This window comes from Molossus molossus, unplaced genomic scaffold (genome assembly GCF_014108415.1).
Source record: "Molossus molossus isolate mMolMol1 unplaced genomic scaffold, mMolMol1.p scaffold_m16_p_8, whole genome shotgun sequence".
NCBI classification, from domain to species: domain Eukaryota; kingdom Metazoa; phylum Chordata; class Mammalia; order Chiroptera; family Molossidae; genus Molossus; species Molossus molossus.
The window spans coordinates 1528251-1550842 of NW_023425402.1; the positions used below are offsets into that span (position 1 = coordinate 1528251).

At 46.0% G+C, this 22592-nt stretch overlaps 1 pseudogene; it reads left to right on the forward strand.

Annotated features, from left to right (window-relative positions):
- Positions 1 to 19002: 19002 nt before the first annotated feature.
- Positions 19003 to 20149, forward strand: LOC118621294 (annotated as a pseudogene).
- Positions 20150 to 22592: the final 2443 nt, after the last annotated feature.

Sequence of the window (22592 nt, forward strand, 5' to 3'; positions counted from 1 at the left end):
AAATCTGGGGTGGCGGACAGACGAGCCGCCAGGGCTGGCACCAAAGGAACACGCCCCTTCCATGGCCTGACCACCCTCCCCGAGGAACCCTGTGGCCCCTGGATGAGTGCCCGTGTGCCCGCCTGCCACTCCTGCTTCCCAGGACGAGGGGCTCTCCACACCAGACTCAGTCCCAATGTGCAGCGCCATGCAGGACGCACAGGGCGGCCCACCAGCAGGGACGGCCCCTGAATCACTTCTCACTCTGTCGTCTGCCTGTAGCAACTGAGCTACAAAATCTTGATAAGGCTCTTCAGGTCCTTGTCTGATGGATGTAAGATCTAGCGAAAGAGTTCCCTTTTGTTAGGAGCTCTTTCCAGGCCTTCATAGTACAAATATTAATCACAGCTATAGCAGAAGCTGGTGGGGGAGTCTTTAAGGACTCAGAGCCTTTCTCAGCTTTCCATGAGTCTTTCACTGCACCCTGTTTCCCTAACTTATTAGCCTCCTGCACAGGATCAAGGCATCTCCAGTTAGGGCCCACAGAATAAATGTTTGCACCAGAAACTTGTTTGGGCCTTTTGCTGTATCTGCCTCACAGGCACCTCCCTACCTCTGCCCAGGTTTCTCTCGGGGCCCAGTTTGGGGCCCACTCCCAGTATTTGTGTCCTAATCAGAACCTTCCTCAAACCCTTCTCTAAGAATGTTTACTATGCAACCCAGTGAGGTCTCCTGGGCACCAGGGCTGCTGTCCATGATTAGACTAATCGTAACAAAGTTGAGGGAGACACAGCTGGGAAGCAGACGAGGACAAAAACAAGGGAAGACACACACAACAGAAACGTTCGCTTTGTCTGTCTGGCTGCTCCCCTTACAGGTTAGGACTCACACAGGCTCCATAGCAAGCCTTGGTGGAGCACGGTCACTCACACACAATTACATTCACATGGTTACATTCACTCACCACTGGAATTTTCTTCCAGAAATTCCCTATCCTGAGCGGCGCCTATGCTGCTTGGGAGGTGATCAGTCTCCCCTTCCCCCGCAGAGGTGGGTCTGAATGAATAGAATTTGCCAGATTTGAACCCCACCTAATGTCAGGGGGATTCCCAGAAGAGCAGAGGCTGTGCTGCGTCCGGCCCTCTCACTCTCCTGCAGATAGACTGGTCACCCAGACTCCCCTCCAGAGGCTTCTACCAGGTCTCCTTTAATCTTTTTGTTTAATTTTATTTTTGTTACAGATGTTTCTCCTTTTTTACCCCATTGACACCCTCCTCCCCATCCCCCCCCCCCGCCCCGTCCTAGTCTTTTTGGGGACGTCTTGGCATCTCCCAGCCACTTGTTGAAAACCCAAGTAGGATCTTCAGGGCTCTGGAACTCAGGGGGCGCCTCCCTCAGATTTATAGGGGTCCAATGGCTGGATTGGGAGAGGCTCCTCGTCCTAGGCGTCTAGCCCTTGGTGTAGCAAAACACCAGGGATCTCAATGGGGCCTCCAAATGTTATAACGTGTCAGTGAAATAACCAGAGACGCACAGTCAAATTGTAAAGGAGCACTTCATTACACCGGCGGGCTGGGGGTACAGCTTCCCCAGATCCTCAGCCCTGATTCTTCTTGCTCCTCAGATTGTAAAGACAGAAGCCTCACCCCCTTTTGCTCCCCACCTCAGGGGACCGGTACAATAGTGGGTATGACAGCGATTACAGAAGTCAAAATTAGCATTCATCACTGGGGTCATGATTTGCAGTTTCTGAGGAGTATTGGAAACTGCAAATACCTCCCAACATGTGGGGCAACTATAACCTTAGGCAAATTCCTTTACTTCTAGGGGTAATTAACCTATTATTGAAAAAATATAGAGGAAGATCCATTGATGATAAAAATGGGGCCAAGGCCTACATAAGAATGGAATCCAGCCGCCTGGGGCGCAGGGCAGCAGGTCCGCTGGGCCTGGGGCGCAGGGCAGCAGGTCCGCTGGGCCGCACACAGACCCATTTGGAGAGCTGCAGGGAGGAAGAGCAGCTCCTGGAGGGAAAGGAGGAGGGATTTATCTGCCTAGCTCCCTTCCAGAGCCCATCCCAATGTGCCCCTCACCCCTTAGTGACCACTCAGGAAGACTGATTCCACTCCCAGACCTTCAGTGGCTGGGCAGGAAGCCAAACAGTGCGCCTTGCTATTCAGTGTTCCCTCCAGTTCTGGGGACAGGTTGATTCTGCGTAGTAGAGAGAAGGAAGGAAGCAACTGAAAGAATTTGAGAAGACAGAGCGATTGTAAATCCCAGTGTGTTAGATTAAGGAAACGCACTTTCCCATTATAACACAGTGCTCCTCCACTCAGCCTACGGATGAGGTATTTTCACTCATTTTGTGAATATTTTGAGAAAGTCACAATGTATATTTTCTTTATAATTTAATGAATCCTGTAAGAGAGAACCAAAATCAAATTTTCTATTGCATTTTCAAGGAACGTGTTTTACCAGCATGTTGGACTTTGAATGAGTTGTAAGATATACTTTGAAAACCTAGAAAATTAATGGATTCTAGCTTTCATTTCATTTTCTTATTTTCTTTATCTCTTTAGCTACATGAGTTCTGCTCACTCAATTACTATGTATGTTTCTAGAAAACACAGCCCCAAATTGCATATTATGTTGAATAATATTAAAGCAAAAGCTATCGCCCTGGCTGGTTTGGCTCAGCAGTTAACGTTGGCCTGCGGACCAGAGAGTCCCAGGTTTGGTTCCCACTAAGGGCACGTACCTCAGTTGCAGTTTGTCCCTGGCCCTGGTTGGGGTCGTGTGGGTGGCAACCACTCGATATGTCTCCCTCACATCGATGTTTCTCTCTTTCTTCCTCCCTCCTGCTCTATCTGAAGATAAATGCAAAAATGTCCTCAGGTGAGGGGGAAAAAAAAAATAAAGCAAAAGCTATTAATATGTAATAGACCTCTTTAAAGTATTTTAATTGCAGAAAATGCATGCAAAGTCAAAATAAATAACATTGCATTGCAAACTATAGGATATAAATAATTTGCTTCTCTTTAATAATTTTACTTACAAATTACTACCAGTATTAGACTGGATAATGGCCTCTAATCACCTAATCCCTAGAAACTGTGAATGTTGCCTTATATGGCACAAGAGGCTTTGCAATGTGAAGTTAAGGATCTTGAGGTGGAGAGACTATCCGGATTTTCTGGGTGGGCCTCAAGTAAACAGACTAGTCCTCATTGGAGAAGGTAGGAGGAGTAGGAGCCAGAAGAGAAGGCAACAAGATGATGGAAGCAGAGCCTGAAGGGAAGCACTTCGAGGTGAGGAAGGGTTACAAGCCAAGGACCACAGGCAGCTCTTAGCGGCTGGGAAGGGTGCGGGAAAGAGCTCTCCCTTCGAGCCTCAGAAGGAACCCGCCCAGCTGGCACCTTGGTTTTAGTTTCACCAAAACTAATGTTGGACTTCTGGCCTCAACACCTGTAAGATAACATATCTGTTTTGTTTTGTTTTGTTTTGTTTTGTTTTGTTTTGTTTTGTTTTGTTTTGTTAAGCCACCAAATTTGAGATCACAGCAGCCATTGGGAATCAATACACTACCTCGATGAGCTGAAAGATGGCCACCCGAAGACAACCACGTCAAATCCCCAGAACCGATGACTAGGACTTTTTATGATAAAAGAGTGAATATCACTATGTATGGCAAAATAGGTGGTTATGTTAAGGATATTGAGTTATCCTGGATTGTCTGGGTGGGCCCTGGACACCCCACGAGTACTCTTACAAGCGAGAGGCAGAGGGGCTCCGAAGCGCAGACGGGAGGCGTGATGTGGAGGCGGCGGCGGGGATAGGAGAGACGCAGCCACAGGAGCATGACGGGACACAGGACGGCTTCTCCCCTAGAGCCCTTGAAGGGAGGGTGGCCCTGCCAACACCTTGACTTGGACTTCCAGCCTCCAGACGGTGTGAGAATAGATTTCTGCTATTTTAAGTCATCGGGTTTTTGGCAATTTGTTACAGCAACCCAAGGAAACTTATGTAACTACCATAATCTAATGCTTAAAAACATTCAGTTGTGTAGCTGCAGGGCAAAATCAATTCACTCAAATGTGAATGTTGATATCTATCTGCAGGAATATCAGTAAGGCCCAGCTGCTGTGGCTCAGTGGATTCAGCGTTGTCCCGTGGACTGAGAGGTCCTGGTTCAATTCCTGGTCAGGGCACATGCCCGGGTTGTGGGCTTGATCTCTGTGGGGGGGTGTGCGGGAGGCAGCCAATTGATATATTTCTCTCATGGATGTTTCTATCTCTCCTTTCCTCTCTCTCTAAAAAAATTTTAAAAAACATTTTTAAAAATTAAAAACAGAAACATTTCTATGGTGCCATGCATTCAATAACTTCCAGAGACTTCACTGACCCACTTACATTGTTATTAGATATCATAAGTTTGTTTTATGATTCAAAAACCCCATGATAGCCTTGGCCAGTTTTGCTTAGTGGTTAGAGCGTCGGCCTGTGGACCAGAGAGTCCCAGGTTCAGTTCCCGCTAAGGGCATGTACCTCGGTTGCAGTTTGTCCCCGGCCCTGGTTGGGGTCGTGTGGGTGGCGACCAGTCTATGTGTTTCTCTCTCACTCTCTTCCTCCCTCTCTCCCTTCCGCTCTATCTGAAGATAAATGCAAAAAAATGTCCTCTGGTGAGGATAAAAAAAAAACTCCATGGTAATAAATGATCCATTTGTTGCTGAAAACTAACTCTGGAGTTCGTAGCTGCTGAGAAGTTTCTTTTTCAGGAGCCTGCAGTATGTGTTGAAAATATCAGGTCCCTAATGCCTGATCTGAGACTTCTGTTTCTACCAGGGGGGCAGGTGGGGCTCTTGAGTCCTCTTGACCTGCAATCACTTCAGGACCAAAGTCAACCCTGAGAACCTGGGTTGTTGAGGCTGCTGTCTGTGCAGAGTGCCGAATCTGTGACAAAGCCTCCACCATTCTCGAGAAGTGGATGAGGCCTGTGGATTAGTGACTCCGCATATGCATGGAAGGCCAGACTGCGTGCCGGGCTCCCTGCAGGCCTACCTTGGTGCGCACTGCGGGGCCGGTGTGGGGCAGGGGCCCGTGTTACCCGCAGTGCTCAGTGGTTGTGCAGGTCTGGTTCCTGCACTGGGAGGCTGATCGCCTTTACCCCAGGAAACAGATGATCCCCCCGAGCTGCTCTCAGCGTTGGCCCTGAATGTCAGCCTTCATGCACAGCAGAGCCATGTCCCGTAGTGTGTCATCATATCATCTGTTATTGCTGCATGCATGGCAAGTTTCAGCAGCTGTCATGTTATACCCAGATTACAACATCGAATCGAATCTCTAGATTTCTCTGTACCAGCTACTGATGTTTGGAAACTGACCATAATTCAGAACGTCATCAGGTCAGGACTTTGAAGCATGCTTTGAAGTAGATTTTTCATAGTCCAAAACATGATCTCTGGCTGGCTATGAACTGCCAATCATCTGACTTTATGCACTGAAGGTGCACAGAGGTCCCTCCACAGCCGCCTAGTGCGCAGGACTCCTCTGGGCACAACTGGGTGTGTGGTTTCTACAGAGGTGGTGATATAAGCGACATACTTTCTTTCCCAAGCGTGCACGTGCTGAGTTACCTGCTCTTAAAGGCTGTTTTCTCTTGTGGCAATAAGGAGACTGCACCGTGGAGCCGTAATTCTTCCAGACCCAGCAGGTCAGCAGCCCTGCGGGTCCTCGTGGTCCTTCTCCCTGGCACAGCCGATGAAGCTGCTCTGGGCACAATGGGCACCCCTTTTCTAGGCTCCACCACACTTTTTGATACTGAGCTCTACAAAGTGGCACCATGGGGCGGAGCTGCCAGGACGTCAGGCTAGCCAGCTGGAAGGCACTGCGAGTGAGGGGAGGCCCCTCGGCCCAGCACCGCGCACTGCGCCCTGGGGGGCTGGCTGCAGGCCCTGGCCACGGCCCATCCGGTTAGAAGATGGGTCTCCCTGACTAGGCCAAAGTCTCTTTGAGCACTATATTGTCAGAGTCTATTATTCTGTCTAGAGAAAATTAAATGAATGCTTTTGTATTTTACTTACAGTTGATGAATTAACAATGATTTTTAAGAATAAATTATGGAAACCTTAAAAATGTCCCAAACTATTTCTATTTCTCATGCTAGTAGCTAGCACTTGTCTCTTCTCATTTTTCTGTTCTGTCAGGATGTTTCTGGGCTCTTGTGTGGGAATTATCAACTCTAAGTTTTTATCTTCTTCGCCACAGGGAACGCAACCCTGGCCCAAACTTTGCCGTCACACACACACACACACACACACACACACACACACACGTCCAAAGACCTTCTCTTTTCTCCAGGTTTCTGGGTCACATCACACATCCCCACACCTGTCCCTTCGAGGTTTCGAAGTGTTATTCCCTCTTGGTTCCCTAAGGAGAAGGAATGTAGCAAATGAACTTGGCCCCTCCAAGCTTCTTTCAAGCCCTTGTAGCCTGGGAAGAAAGGACAGCACAGGCCAGTGGTTATGGGAGAGCCCCGAAGTGGTGGACAGGGCGAAAGGGTCAGCCTGCAGAAGGGGCGGGGAGGCAGAAGCAGAGGGAAGACCAGTGACAGAGCAAACCAAACGCCTGCAGATATGCAGAGGTTCTGAGACAGGGGTTATTCTCTTGTAAGGCGACCAGCTACAGTGCTCCCCCCTTACCCGTGGTATTGCTTTTCATGGTTTCAGTTACCTGCGGTCTTAAAATATTAAATGGGAACTTCCAGAAATAAGCAATTCACTACCTTTAAATTGAATGCTGCTCTCAGTCATGTGATGCAATCGCGTACCGCCCTCCTCTTTTCTGCCCTGGACTTGATTCATCCTTCATCCCTTTTCCAGCAGCTCCAGGCTGTAGACACTACCCACCTGTTACTCACTTAGTAGCCATCTGAGCTTCAGATTGACCCTCCTGATAGCACAGTGCTTGTGTTCATGTCACCCTTAACTTACCTACTAAGGGCCCAGAGGTCAGGAGTATGCCGCAGAGAAGCCAAGAGACTGCTGTGCTGACAGCTCGGGGCTACCCAGCATCACCACAGCCACCTCCAGGCATTCACTCAACGAAGCTCTCACCCACTGGCAGCCACTCTCCATCCCCCACAACCTCAACCCTAAGCAACTACCAACCTATAGTCCATCTCTACAGATTGTCCTATTCTGGATATTTTGTGGAAATTATAAAATATGTGGCTTTTTGTATCTGGCTTATTTTACTTAGGATAATGTTTTATTTTTATTTTTTTAAATATGTTTTTATTGATTTTTTAGAGACAGGAAGGGAGAGAGGAAGAGAAACATCGATGTGAGAGAGACACATTGACAGGCTGTCTCCTGCATGCCCCCTACTGGGGATCAGGCCCGCAACCGGGGCACGTGCCCTGATCAGGAATGGAACCGGGACCTCAGTCCACAGGACGCCACTCAATTCACTGAGCCACACTGGCCAGGCTTAGGATAATGTTTTAATGGTTTATTCATGCTGTATATTTGTTAGTACTTAATTTATGTCTACATTTTGCCAAATAATATTCTACTCTATAATATGCCACGTTTTGTGTATTTGTTTTTATTTGATGAATGTTTGGATTGTTTCCATTTTGGCTATTATGAATAGTGCTGCTATCAACACTTGTGTAAAAGCTTTGGTTTAACTGTCTGAGCAACTGCTGTGCTGTTTTCCAAAGGGACTGCACCATTTTACATTCCCACCTATAACTGTTCCATTTTCTCTACATTCTTGCCAGCACCTTTTTTATTAGAGCCGTTCTGCTAGGTGGGGAGTAGTGTCTCGTTGCAGGTTTATTTGCATTTCCCAAATAGATAATGATGTCAAACCTCTTTTTATATGATTGTTGGACTTTTGTTTGGTTTCATGCAGGCCCTCCCTTACCAGATACACTATTTGCAAAAAAAAAAAAAGCCCTGGCTGGTTTGGCTCAGCGGTTAGCGCGTCAGCTGGTGGACCAATGAGTCGCAGGTTTGATTCTGGTCAAAGGGCATGGAATCTCAATTGCGATATGTCCCCAGCCCTGGTTGGGGTCCTGCAGGCAGCAGCCACTCTATGTGTCCCTTTCACATCAATATCTCTCCCTCTCTCCCTACCACTCTGTGTGAACAAAAATGGAAAAATGTCCTCAGGTGAGGATTAAAAAAAAAAAGTTCTTCCATGGGTCATCTTTTTGCTTTCTTTCTTTCTTTCTTTCTTTTTTTAATATTTTATTTTTTATTCATTTATTTATTTTGGGGGGGTACATGCCCCTAATGGGAACTGAACCCGGACACTCTGTTCTGCAGGCCAACGCTCCAACCGCTGAGCCAAACCAGCCAGGGCTCTTTTTGCTTTCTTGATGGTGTCCTTGGAAGCACAAGTTTTAAATTTTTTTTTATCCTCACCCGGGGACATTTTTCCATTTTTTGTTCAGACAGAGTGGAAGGGAAAGAGGAAGAGAGAGAGAGAGAAACATCGACGTGAAAGGGACCCATTGAGTGGCTGCCACCTACACGACCAACCAGGGCCGGGGATAAACTGCAACCGAGGTACATGCCCTTAGCGGGAACCGAACCTGGGTCTCTCCGGATCACAGGCCGATGCTCTAACTGCTGAGCCAAACCAGCCAGGGCAAGTTTTAAATTTTGATGATATCCAATTTATCTATTTTTTCTTTTTTTGTTTATGCCTTTAATGTTATGGTTAAGAAACCAATACCCAGTACAATGTCATGAAGATTTGCACCCATGTTTTTTCCTAAGAGTTTTATAATGTTAGCTCTCACATTTAGTCTTTGGTCCATTTTGAATTTTTTTTTTTTCCTCACCTGAGGACATTTTTCCATTTTTGTCCAGGTAGAGTGGGAGGAAGAGAGAGACAGAAACATCGAAGTAAAAGGGACACATTGAGTGGCTGCCTCCCACACGACCCCAACTAGGGCCGGGACAAACTGCAACCAAGGTACGTGCTCTTAGCGGGAACCAAACCCAGGTCTCTCTGGACTGCAGGCCAACGCTCTAACCGTGGAGCCAAACTGGCCAGGGCTGAATTACTTTTTTTGTGTGGTGTGAGGTAGGGGTCCAACTTCATTTTCTGCATGTGAATTTGGTTGTCCCAGCATCATTTGATGAAAACACTATTCTTTCCCCCATTTAAATGTCCTAGCACTGTCTTTGCAAATCAATTGATCATAAATGTGACAGCTATTTTTGAACTCTCATTTCTATTCCTATTTAATTCTTTGCTATTTATTTATTTAATTTAATTTATTTATTTATTTTTCTTACAGATGTTTCTCCTTTCTCCCCCACTGATACCCTCCTCCCCCTCCCTCCCCGCCCTGTCCCCAGCTTTGTTGTCCATGTCCATTGTTCATGCATACATGCATATAAGTTCTGTGATTTATCTCTCCTCCACGACCCCCTCTTCAGGGGATTGTCAGTCTGTACCCCATCTCTGGGTCTACCCCATTCCTCAGACTGTTATGTTTATTATATTCCACAAATAAGTAAAATCATGTGATATTTGTCTTTCTCTGCTAGGCTTGTTTCACTTAAGATAATACTCTCCAGGTTCCTCCATGTTGTCCCAAAGGATAAGAGATCTTTCTTTCTTACAGCTGCATAGTACTCTATTGTGTACATGTACCATGGCTTTTTTATCCACTCATCTACTGATGGACACTTGGACTGTTTCCAGATCTTAGCTATTGTAAATAGTGCTGCTATGAACATGGGGGTTCATATATTCTTTCTTTTTTTTTAATCCTCACCCAAAGACATTTTTTCCATTTTTTGTTCAGATAGAGTGGGAGGGAGAGAGAGGAAGAGAGAGAGAGAAACATCGATGTGAAAGGGACACATCGAGTGGCTGCCACCCACACAACCAATCAGGGCCAGGGACAAAGTGCAACCGAGGTACATGCCCTTAGCGGGAACCGAACCCGGGTCTCTCTGGACCGCAGGCCGATGCTCTAACCGCTGAGCCAAACCGGCCAGGGCCATATATTCTTTCTGACTGGTGTTTCAGGCTTCTTAGGGTATATTCCTAAAAGTGCGATCACTGGGTCAAATGGCAGTTCAATTTTTAATTTTTTGAAGTAGCATCATATTGTTTTCCACAGTGGCTGCACCAGCAGTGTACTAGAGTCCCCTTTTCTCCACACTCTCGCCAACACTTGTTGTTTGATGATTTGTTGATGGCGGCCATTCTGACAGGTGTGAGGTGATACCTCCTTGTTGTTTTAATTTGCATCTCTCTGATGATTAGTGATGTTGAGCATTTCTTCATATGTCTCTTGGCCATTTGTATGTCCTGTTTGGAGAGGTGTCCATTTAGTTCCTCTGCCCATTTTTTAATTGGGTTCTTTGTCTTCCTTTTGTTGAGCTGTATGAGCACTCTATATATATTTGAAATTAACTCCTTATCTGAGGTATCATTGGCAATTATGCTCTCCCATAGAGTGGGTTGCCTTTCCATTTTGGTGGTTGTTTCTTTTGCTGTGCAGAAGCTTTTTAGTTTGATGTAGTCCCATGTGTTCATTTTCTCCTTTGTTTCTGTTGCCTTAGGTGATGTATCAGTGAAAATTCTGTTGTGTATGATGTCTGAAATTTTGTTGCCTACATTTTCTTCTAGGATTTTTATGGATTCATGAGTCACATTTAAGTCTTTTATCCATTTTGAGTTGATTCTGGTGTAGGGTGTAAGTTGATGGTCTAGTTTCATATTTTTGCATGTAGCTGTACAATTTTCCCAGCACCATTTATTAAAGAGGCTGTCCTTACTCCACTGTATGCCCCTGCCACCTTTGTCAAATATTAATTGAGCATAATGTCTTTGGTCCATTTCTGGATTCTCTATTCTGTTCCATCCTATTTAATTCTTTTTGGTGCTACTATAAATTGAATTGCTTTCATAATATGATTTTTGGTTTATTCATTAATACTATATGGATTTGTGGAGGTTGGTCTTGTATCATGCCAATTTTCTGAATTTATTTATTCCAATTTTTTTTTTAGTATATTCCTTTGAATTGTTATGCGTGAGATCATATAAACTGCATAGAGAGATAATATTACTTCTTTCAAATATAAAAGGTCTTTATTTCACCTTTCTGTTCATTGTAGCTTTTTTAAAATGAAATTATTCTATTTAAAGTGCCCTATTTGCTGTTTTATGTATGTAATGTCATGAACATCCTTCCAGTTTCACAAAATACACTTTAACTCATCATATTTTAATATGGTTTTTTATTAATTTTAGAGAGAAAGGAAGGAGAGGGGGAGAGAGACACATCCATTGGCTGCCTCCTGCACCCTGCCCAGGAACTGAGCCCATAGCCTGGGCATGTGCCCTGACCAGGAATCCAGCCAAGAACCTTTCAGTGCATGGACAGCACTCAACCAGCTGAGCCACATCACCAGAACCAACTCATCGTTCTTAATCCTCCTCCTTAGTATTATATATGCAACTACTCCCTACTGATATTTGAGTGGTTTCTTTTACTTATTACTACAGTAAATGCCCTGTGCATATATTTTACAAATATAGTCTTACACAGCTTTCCCAAAGTCCTCTGACTCCACATGACACTAGACCATGGCAGCTGAAATGATGGTCTGACTGGTGAGCTGGATGGACTGACTGAATGACTAGAATCCTATTTCTACTGTGTATAATTTAAAACAATAACTACAGCCCTGGCCGGTTTGGCTCAGCAGTTGAAGCGTCAGCCTGCGGTCCAGAGAGACCCGGGTTCAGTTCCTGCTAAGGGCACGTACCTTGGTTGCAGTTTGTCCCCGGCCCTGGTTGGGTCATGTGGGTGGCAGCCACTCGATGTGTCCCTTTCACATCGATGTTCTCTCTCTCTCTCTCTCTCTCTCTCTCTCTCTCTCTCTCCCACTCTGAAGAAGAAAAATGTACTCAGGTGAGGATTAAAAAAAATAAAAATTATAAATAAGTAAATAAAACAATGACTACATTTGAACTTGGATTTTCCAGGCCCACCCATGCTTAGTTTCTCTCAGTCTCAGAGGTTCCCTTTCTCTGTCCCTGAAACCACCCTTGTCCTCCAGTCCAAGAAGTGGTCCAGCTCTACACTCGTCCTCTGGCCCTAGCTCCACACTTGCCGACTGTGACACCTGGAGAAGGTAGTAAGGGGTTTGCTTCCATTTAGGCAGGTTGCATTGATGACAAGTTTGTGTTTCATCTTTCTAGCCACTGTACCACCATCACAGCATTTTTTAAATATCATAGTTCTTCTTAAAGATGTAAGTGCCCACTGTCCAGATAGGATAAATTCTTGAGCTCCTCACGCCCTGCAGATCCAGAGCATCTCCCACCTGTGGAACATGCTTCTGCCCGTGTCTCCTCATTCTCCTCTGCTCAGGTCATAGCTCTCTCTGCTTCTGTGCTCTGTTCATTCTGGCCCTCTGTCAACTGTCCGGGGCAACAGCGACCTCTCGTTTTAAATGCAATGGACTTTCTTATCTTCATTTCCCTCAACCTCTCTAGAGCTTTCTCCAGGCTAAAGTCCTCTTTTTTGAAGTGCTGACTTTGGCCTGGGTACTATTACCCTGTAGGTAGGCTGCCTGGTGGGAGAGAGGCTAGGTTGAGTTATTGCCTCTGTGATTCAGTTCCTCTTCTGCCTGAACGGGTCTTTCTATTATAGTAATATCATGGTCAGTGGAGTATTGAAACTGGGGAGATTCCATAGTTGAGACTGTGCCTGATGATTGTATTTCAGGTCACAATTGCGTGACCATTGGGGTTTATCCTAAACTTCCCTCTCTGGCGTCTCACTGTACCCAGTTGAGAGAGAACTCGGGCTCCCTACACACAGGAAAGCGTGGCTCTGTCCATGGTGCTGAACGACTTAAACTGGCAAATTCCACAAACTTGATGAATGGCATCCTTATTGTGGAAAAATACTCACTAATACAAATTCTACAGTTGAATTTTTATAGTCATTATTTATTTATTAAATATTTATCTTTATTGATTTTAAAGAGAGAAGAAGGGGGGCAGAGAGAGAGAGAGAAACATCAATGAGAGAGAACATTGATTGGCCACCTCCTGCATGTCCCCCACTGGGAATTCAGCCTGCAACCTGGGCATGTCCCCTGACCGGGAATTGAACCAGTAACCTTTTGGTTCATGGGTTGATGCTCAACCACTGAGCCACACTGGCCAGGCTACAGTCATTATTTATAAGCTTAGAGCATCTGTGTTACTGAACAAACTAGCAATAAGTCAGAAATATAACATATAGGAAGACCCACAAAATATTATCTTTATATGCCCTATACTGAAATGTACAAAACAAAACTAAAATAGGCTACAAGGTAAGTGAGAAGTTTATTTTCAACTTTTTATCAGAATATGAAAAAAATTAATCCAGTATTATTGTAAAAAAAGAATCTGAATTTCAATTGACTCTATCTTCTCCCAACTTATGTACTATCCTTTTTGTTTTGTTTTGTTTTTTTGTTTTATCCTCACCTGAGGACATTTTTCCATTTTTTGTTCAGATAGAGTGGGAGGGAGGGAGAGAAAGAAAGAGAGAAACATTAACGTGAAAGGGACACATCGAGTGGCTGCCACCCGCACAACCCAACCAGGGCCGGGGACAAACTGCAACCGAGGCACATGTCCTTAGCGGGAACTGAACCAGGGTCTCTCTGGACCACAGGCCGAAGCTCTAACCACTGAGCAAAACTGGCCAGGGCTGTACTATCCTTTTTAACCTCACCAGACATTTTTTCCATGATCTTTATTCAATTTCACCCACACATTTACCCTTTAAAAATTGTTTATTTAAGTATATTTGGTATACAATATTATATTAGTTATATTAGTTTGGGGTGTGCAATATGATGAGTCAACATTTTTTATGCCTTATGTGTAGTCACCCCACTAATCCTAATCATCATCTGTAGCCATACAAACTTACCACAATATTATTGACTATATTCCCCTTTTCACTTCTCACCCACCCTTCCTTCTGTTAACCATCTCTTTGGTCTTTGTTCCTATGAGTCTGTTTTTGTTTTGTTTGTTTTAGGTTCCACATATAAGTGAAACCATACAGTATTTGTCTTTCTCTCCCTGATATCTCACTTAGCATAATACCCTCTAGATCCATCTACATTGTCGCAAATGGCAAGATTTTATTCTTTCATTTTTTTTAAATCCTCATCTGAGGACATACATGCTTAGAAAGAGGAAGGAGAGAGAGAGAAAAAACATCCATGTGAGAGAGAGACATTGATTGGTTGCCTTCTGTATGTGCCCTGACTGGGGACTGAACCCACAACCCAGGTACGTGCCCTGACAGAGACTCAAACCAGCAACCTTTTGGTGCACAGGATGATGCTCAACCAACTGAGTCACTCCAGCCAGGCAAGATCTCATCCATTCATCTATCGACAGACACCTAGGTTGCTTCCATATCTTGGCTATTGTAAATACTGCTGCAATGAACATAGGGGTACATTTATCTTTTCAAATTAGTGTTTTTGTTTGCTTTGGATAAATACCCAGAAGTGGGATTGCTGGGTCATATGGTAGTTCTATTTTTAGTTTTTTTAAAAACATCTCCACACTGTTTTCCACAGTGGCTACACCAGATTGTAGTCCCACCAACAGTGCACAAGGTTCCCTTTTCTCCTCATTCTCACCAGCACTTATCTGATGACTTTTTTATTTTAATCCTCACCCAAGGATATTTTTCCATTGATTTTCAGATAGAGTGGAAGGGAGGGAGGGAGGGAGGGAGGGAGAGAGAGAGAGAGAGAGAGAGAGAAACATTAATGTGAGAGACACATGACTGGGTGCCTCCCACACAACCCCAACCAGGGCCGGAATCGAATCACAACCGAAGTGCATGCCCTTGACCGGATTCAAACCCATGACTCCCTGGTCCATGGGCCGATGCTGTAATTATTCAGCCAAACTGGCCAGGGCTCTGTTGACTTTTTTAAAAATACATTTTTATTGATTTTTTTTTCTTTATTGATTTTAGAGAGAGAGGGAGAGAGATAGAAACATTGATTGGCCACCTCCTGCATGTTTCCCACTAGGGATTTGGCCCACAACCTGGGCATGTGCACTGACCAGGAATCAAACTGGGACCTCTCAGTCAATGGGATGATGCTCAACCACTGAGCCACACTGGCTGGGCTTGTTTTTATTGATTTTTTTAGAGAGAGAGGAAAGGAGAGAGAGAGAGAAACATCGATGTGAGAGAGAAACATCTATCGGCTGCCTCCTGCACACCTCCCACTGGGGATCGGGCCCACAACCTGGGCATGTACCCTGAATGGGAATCAAACTGGGACCTCTCAGTCCATGGGATGATGCTCAATCTACTGAGCCACACTGGCCAGGCTTAACTTTTTGATAATAGTCATTCTGACTTGTGTGAGGTGGTATTGTATTGTGTTTTTTAATGCATTGCCCTGATAATTAGTGATGTTGAGCATCTTTTCTATGGTAATATGTTTGTCTTCTTTGAATAAATGTCTTTTCATGGCCTCTGTAAATTTTTTTATTGAATTGTTTATTTTATTGTTAGTGAGTTGTGTGAGTTTCTTATATATTTTAGACATCAACCCTTTATCAGATATATCATTTGCAAATATATTCTCCCATTCAGTAGGTTGTCTTCTGTTTTGTTGATTTCATTTACCGTGCAGAAGCTTTTTAGTTTGATGAAGTTCCATGTTTATTTTTGCTTTTGTTTCCCTAGCTCAAGGGCTCCTATCCAAAAAGTTATACTTAGAATGATGTCAAGTAACTTACTTCCTATGTTTTCTTGAGTTTTATGGTTTCAGGACTCACATGTAAGTTTCTACCCATTTTGAGTTTATTTTTGTATATGGTGTAAAAGAGTAGCCCTGGCCAGTTTGGTCCAGCGGTTAGAGCGTCGGCCTGCGGTCCAGAGAGACCCGGGTTCGGTTCCCGCTAAGGGCACGTACTTCGGTTGCAGTTTGTCCCCGGCCCTGGTTGGTCGTGCGGGTGGCAGCCACTCGATGTGTCCCTTCACGTCGATGTTTCTCTCTCTCTCTCCCTTCCTCTCTCTCCCTCCCACTCTATCTGTACAAAAAATGGAAAAATATCCTCGGGTGAGGATAAAAAAAAAAAAAAAAAAAAGAGTAGACCAGTTCTTTCTTTCTTTCTTTCTTTCTTTCTTTCTTTCTTTCTTTCTTTCTTTCTTTCTTTCTTTTCTTTGCATGTGTCTGTACAGTTTTCCAAGCACTACTTGTTGAAGAGACTGTCATTCCTCCATTGTATATTTTTACCTCCTTTGTCATAGATTAGCTGGCCATACAGGTGTGGGTTTGTTTCTGAGCTCTCTATTCTGTTCTACTGATTTATGTGTCTGTTTTTATGCCAGTACCATGCTGTTTTGAATTCTGTAGGCTTGTAGTATGGTTTAACTTCAGGGAGCATGATGCCTCCAACTTTGTTGCTTCTCAAGATTGCTTTGGCTATTCAGGAACTTTTGTGGTTCCAAGTAAATTTTAGGGTTATTTGTTCTACTTCTGAGAACAATGTCATTGGTATTTTGATAGGAATTGCATTTGTTCTGTACATTCTTTGGGTAGCATGGTCATTTTAACAATATTAATCCTTCCAACCCATTTTTTTTTTATCATAAGTGGATGTTAAATTTTGTCAAATGCTTTTTTTTTTTTTGCCTCTATTGAGATAATCATATCAATTTTATTCTTGGTTTTGTTGATCAGATGAATCACATTGTTATACAAATGTTGAACCACCCTTGCATCCCTGGTATAAATTCCATTTGATCATGGTGTTTAATCCTTTCAATGTGTTGTTGAATTTGGTTTGCTAGTATTTTGTTGAGAATTTTATTTTATTTTATTGCTTGTTTGTTTTTGAGAGGGAGAGAGAGAAACATCAATGTGAGAGAGACACACCAATTGGTTGCCTCCTGCATGACCCCATCCAGGGCCGGAAAACGAACTGCAACTGAGGTACGTGACCTTGACCAGAATTGGACCTGTGACTCTCTGGTCTGTGGGCCCATGCTCTAACCACTAGACAAAACCAGCCAGGGCTGGTTGAGAATTTTAGCATCTATGTTCATTGGAAATATTGGCCTGTACTTTGGTATCAGAGTAATGTTGGCCACAGAGAATGAGTTTTGAAGCATGCTTTCCTCTTCAACTTTCTGGAATAGTTCATGAAAAATAGGTACTAATTTTTTCAATGTTTGGTAGAATTTATCTGTGAAGCTGTCTGGTCCTGGGCTTTTGTTTGTGGGAAGTTTGTTAAAATGCTCAAAACTTTATACATAGAAAAAATAAGTTAGTCAATTCCGTATATGTTCTCCTCCGTTTTTTTGTTGCAAACACAGCCAAACTTGAAAATTATAACATTTCCTCCTCTATTTCCACTTCCTTTCTCCATACTCCTCAATCCCTTGACATCTAGGGGTTCTGATATCACCTGTGCAGCAGAATTGCTCTCCCCAAGGTCAGGACGGCTCACTGTTCCCCACCCGGTGGACATCTTCATGCTTCATGTCGTTACTGCCCAGCAGCATTTCACACTGCACCCTTCCTTCTTCTCCTGGCTCTCATCCTGTCTGCCGGCTCCTCCTCCCCTGCCCTTCTGGGTTCTCCACTTTCTCCCTCAGCTCTCACCTCTTCTCACGTTCCACACTTTCCATGGATGATGTTTCTCTCCTCCTACCTACACATTAATGACAGTCAGATCTGTCTGCAGCCACCTCCTCTCTTCCCCCAACCTCTGCTCATATAAACTGTCTTAGGAAATGGTCCCACCACCCACCCTGCTGCCTAGTCAGAAACATGGGGTGCACTCTTGACTTGTCCCTCACCCACACAGCAAAGCAATGTCCAAGACCTGTAAACTCTACCTCCTAACTACCCTACAAAACTACCTGTTTCTCTTCTCTCCATCTACCATGGCCTTAATTCTGGTTTCTAATCTTTCCCTGGAATTGCTGCAAAAACTTCTGGTCTGTTCCCTTTCCAAACCCATCTCTACACTGCAACCAGAGTGATCTAAGGCATAAGTCTCTTCTTAGGCTTAGGCTTAAGCTTCTCCAGTATTCCTCTGGATGAAGTCTACATCTTTAGCAGGGCTGACAAGGCCCAGCAAGAGCTGGCCCAAGCCTGACCCTCTAGCTCCACCTTTCCCAACATCTCCCTTGGATCGTTTGCCCAGCCATGCCCAACAAGTTAGTCTGCTGTTCCCTCTGGAACACTATTCTCGATGCTCGGCTAATTCTGCCTCCCCCTTCAGGCCTCAGCTTGGACCTCTTTTCCTCTAGTTTTCCTGACTCACCAAGACTGGCTTAGATGCCCATTGGGTGTTCCCATAGCAAGTCCTAACCACAGACTACTGATGTTTTTTAGCCACACATAACTTGCTAAACAAACACAGCTTCCAGCCTCCTCTGTTCCCTGTTGATCAGCATCCCAAGGCCCCTCCTTCATGGAGCCTGCGCTGCCCCACAGAACCCTGCACCATCCTCCTCAGGGCACTTATCCCCTGTGGTAACTGGCTATCCAATTGTGAGCTCCACAAATGACCACTTCTGCACCACTTACACTTAGCAGAGAATGGCAGATAGAAATTGCTCGAAAAATGTTCAGTGGCTAAATGAATCCGCAGGATTATGTTCTATCTACCTCACTTAGCACGACAGTTCAGTGGATACATGTAAAATATTTTTCTAACTTTCATAGTACTATAGAATTATTGCATTATTATATTATCATTATTAGTGTCTGGCTGTTCCACTTCTTGAAGTCTATGCCTTATTCAGTTTTGTCCCAGAGCTCGGCATGTCTGGCACATACTGTTTTCAACCAATTTTTGTTGGTTATATCAGTGACATAAGAAGTGAAGCAAGAGCTGGAGGTCAGAAAGCCATGCCGCGGGTGGCACCGAGCTGGCCTGGATCGGAGGCGGAAGTTAGGGCAACAATCCTGGATCATGACTCAGCAGCCACTTCGCGGTCGCCTGCGTTTCAACCAAGACCAGAACTGCTGTTGCTGTGCCACGGAGACAGGCGTGTGCATCCACAACGTGGAGCCGTTGATGGAGGAGGGGCCTCTGGACCTGGGCAGGTGCGCAGCATGGGCCTGGTGGAAATGCTGTACCCTCCAACCCGCTGGCCCTGGTGGGCGGTGGTAGTAGCCCCAAGTTCTCAGAGATCTCAAGGGCGGGTCTCGTGTCAGCAGGGCTGCCCCTCACCTTAAACCTTGGCCCCGACCATACACCCACCTGCCCAGCAGTGCTAATCTGGGACGCTGCTCGATGCTCGGGAAGGCAGACTCCCAGACAAGCTGGCGCTGGAGTTCACCTTCACCAAGCCAGTGCTGGCTGTGCGCAAGCGCCATGGTGAAATCGCGACTGTGCCGAAGGGCCGCATCGATGTGTACTCCACCGACAATCCGCGAACGCTGTTTGAGTTCGGCACCCGGGACAACCCAAAGGGGCTCTGTGACCTCTGCCCCAGCTGGAGAAACAGCGGCTAGTGTTCCCAGGACACGCCTGCGGGAGTCTGCAGCCTGGGGACCCAGCGAGCACAAAGCCGGCGCTCCATGCTCCGTTCACCACCGTGCACATCAGAGCGCGGTGTCCGTGTGTCCCTACACCAGCCAGGCACTGTAGTGGCCTTGGCCTCCCAGAAGGGCACCCTTACTCGCCTTTTTGATACACAAAGGAGAAACTGGTGAACAGCGAGGAGGCACTGACCCTGCCACCCGCAACTGCATCGGCTTCGGCCATGACCTCCTTCCCGTGCGCTTCCAGCGATGCGGGCCCCACGCAGGGCCGGTGCGGCCGGCCTATCTCGGCTCTCAAGGATACCGCCTCAGCCACGCTCTGCGCTGGCTGCGTGGGCAAGGCCGGGCCTGTGATTGGACAGTCCCGGACTCTCGGCAGAGCCTGGCGAGCTTCCCTGTGCCTGCGGAGTCAGCTTGCATCTGCGCCTTTGGTCGAAATACTTCCAAGAATGTCAACTCTGTCATTGCCATCTGTGTAGATGGGACTTTCCACAAACGTCTTCACTCCTGATAGAAACTGCAACAGAGAGGCTTTCAATGTGTACCTTGCCATCCGCCGTGATGGTTTTTAAGGAGCCTGTGGGCTGTGCTAGGGACCTGCAGTGGCAAAGTGCAAAACATTTATGCGGGTGGGAGTGCTGGAAGCCACCGGCCAGCAAGAACCAACGGGGCAGGTGCCCACTTGCCACTCCGCAGAGCCATGCCTAAACAGCTCATTTCTCCCAAGCACTTAAGGACTGTGTGCCCACAGGACTGGACCAGGGACCCAGAGGGGCAGCAGATGCCCTGGGGCTCCCAATTTAGAGAAGAGTACTAAGGGCCCAGAGGGAGTGCCTTAATCCAACCTCGGGATAAAAACCTCAGAAAGAGCCGATCTCGCCCTGGCCGGTTTGGGTCAGTGGTTAGAGCATCGGCCCATGGTCCAGACACCGGGGTTTGGTTCCCACTAAGGGCATGTACCTTGGTTGCAGTTTGTCCCCGGCCCTGGTTGGGGTAGTGTAGGTGGCAACCAGTTGATGTGTCTCTTTCACATTGATGTTTCTCTCTCTCTTCCTCCCTCTCCCTCCTGCTCTATCTGAAGATGAATGCAAAAATGTCCTCGGGTGAGGATTAAAAAAAAAAAAAAAAGCCAATCTGTGATATGGTGAATTTGAATAAAAAGCCCTTAATAGTGGGGGGGGGGGGAGGAGGAGGAGGAGGAGGAGGAGGAGGAGGAGGAGGAGGAGAAGAAGAAGAAGAAGAAGAAGAAGAAGAAGAAGAAGAAGAAGAAGAAGAAGAAGAAGAAGAAGAAATAATAATAATGAAGAAACAGAGACCCAGGTAATCGAGCTACCCTGGACTACACACGGTTGTCTCAGATGTAAACTAGAGCTGTCCAAGAAGCTTGGAAGGAACTCAGTCGATGTTCAAACCAACTTGCAGCATAAATGAGAGGACTGGTCTCTCTCCACCAAGTGGCCAGTGCTGTGGGAACTACTGGAGCCTCAGATCTCCCTGGCCAAGCACCACATATGGACATGACCCACGCAAGGGTGTGAGGGGTCCTGGGTATTTCAGCATGAAGAGCTAGGCCCCTGATTCCCTCTGTCCCTTTTGGCAAGTTTCAACCTCAGCCCCAGACCCTGGTGTTGGGGGACTATTTATCCATCTCCTGCCAAAACTATTTGTTGCTAAAAGAGTTCTTTTCCTTTCCTACAGTCAGTGTGTCATTGGCAGGGGTCCGGGATGAATCATTTCATTTAGCCCCTTAGGGATGTTAGAGTTTCCTGCTTCTAAGTTTTTAGCATAAAAATGCCCCCTCCTCAGCTTTCTCTCCAGCTCCAGGTCTCAAATCTTCATCCCCACCCCAGAGTCTCCCCAATGTGTTCCTATTGACACTCATGAGATAGCAAAAGACAAAACCAAGAGAAACTCCCCTTTTCTCCCTTTCCCACATTATGAGATGCCTTCCAGCAGCAGAGGAGTCTGCAAACTTCCCCAAACATCAGAAACCCTTAGAGGAAACTGAGCTGGGCCCCTTCCATGAGAAGACCCCGCCCTGAGGCTAAAGAGCCCCAAATGGAAGGCAGGCAGGTTTCCTCTCAACCTAGACTCTTCCCTCTTGCAGCATATTTTGGGCAAACTTCAAGCACATGTACACATTGATGGTACTTAAACTTAGCACAGGAGTGAAATTCCAGGATGTATGCCCTCACTGGGACCAACGGAGGGTGGAGCTTGAGGGAAGGTGTGGCCCCAATGCCTCAGCCTCTTTTGCTCCTGGGTTGATAGGGTCTTTGTGGGCATTACTGGACCTGAATGGGATGCGTGGGCAAGAGAAGGAATCTGGTACTGTCCCTTATCCTCACCCAATGGTTAACCTGTCCAACAACACTTTTGCTACCACCCAACCTAGACAACACAGTGGCAGCCAATAAAACAACCCATTGTCCTTTTTCCCCAACAATTAAGTCTGGGAGTCCAGCTGTGTGCTCGACAAGGGAGACACCCAGCAAAGCCTCGTGCCCTGAACCGCGAGAGAGCTGACCACTGCCGACAGGCACGGCGCCTAAGGCCGCTCGGGCCACACACTGTCACCGTGGCTCCAGCTCCAACCAGGGAAAATGGGGTTCAGAAGGCAGGTTCTGTGCCTTGCCCTTTGAACCTCCTACATCCTTAGTACATACGGGTTTTTAACTAATGAAACTTAACACTGTACTTAAAAGGCTGGTCGGCTTGAGTCGTAAACATGCTACTTGTTTGCCAGGGATCAAGGCTCTCTACCTGGACATGTTCAATTGACATTTTCACAAGCATTTAGTCTTAACTAGTTTCATCAACAGGAAGCTCTAAAATTATATTGTATGAGCCCCAGGGATTTGTATTACATTAAAGACCCTTCTCAAGCCAGAGTCGTGGGTGCCCGGTAGGGTCTTGGCCACGGCCAGGCCACAGGTGTGAGCCAGGCCACCGCCTGCACCATAACATGCTCGGTGCTTACAGCGCAGTCTAGACACAGTCAGCTCTCACAAATAC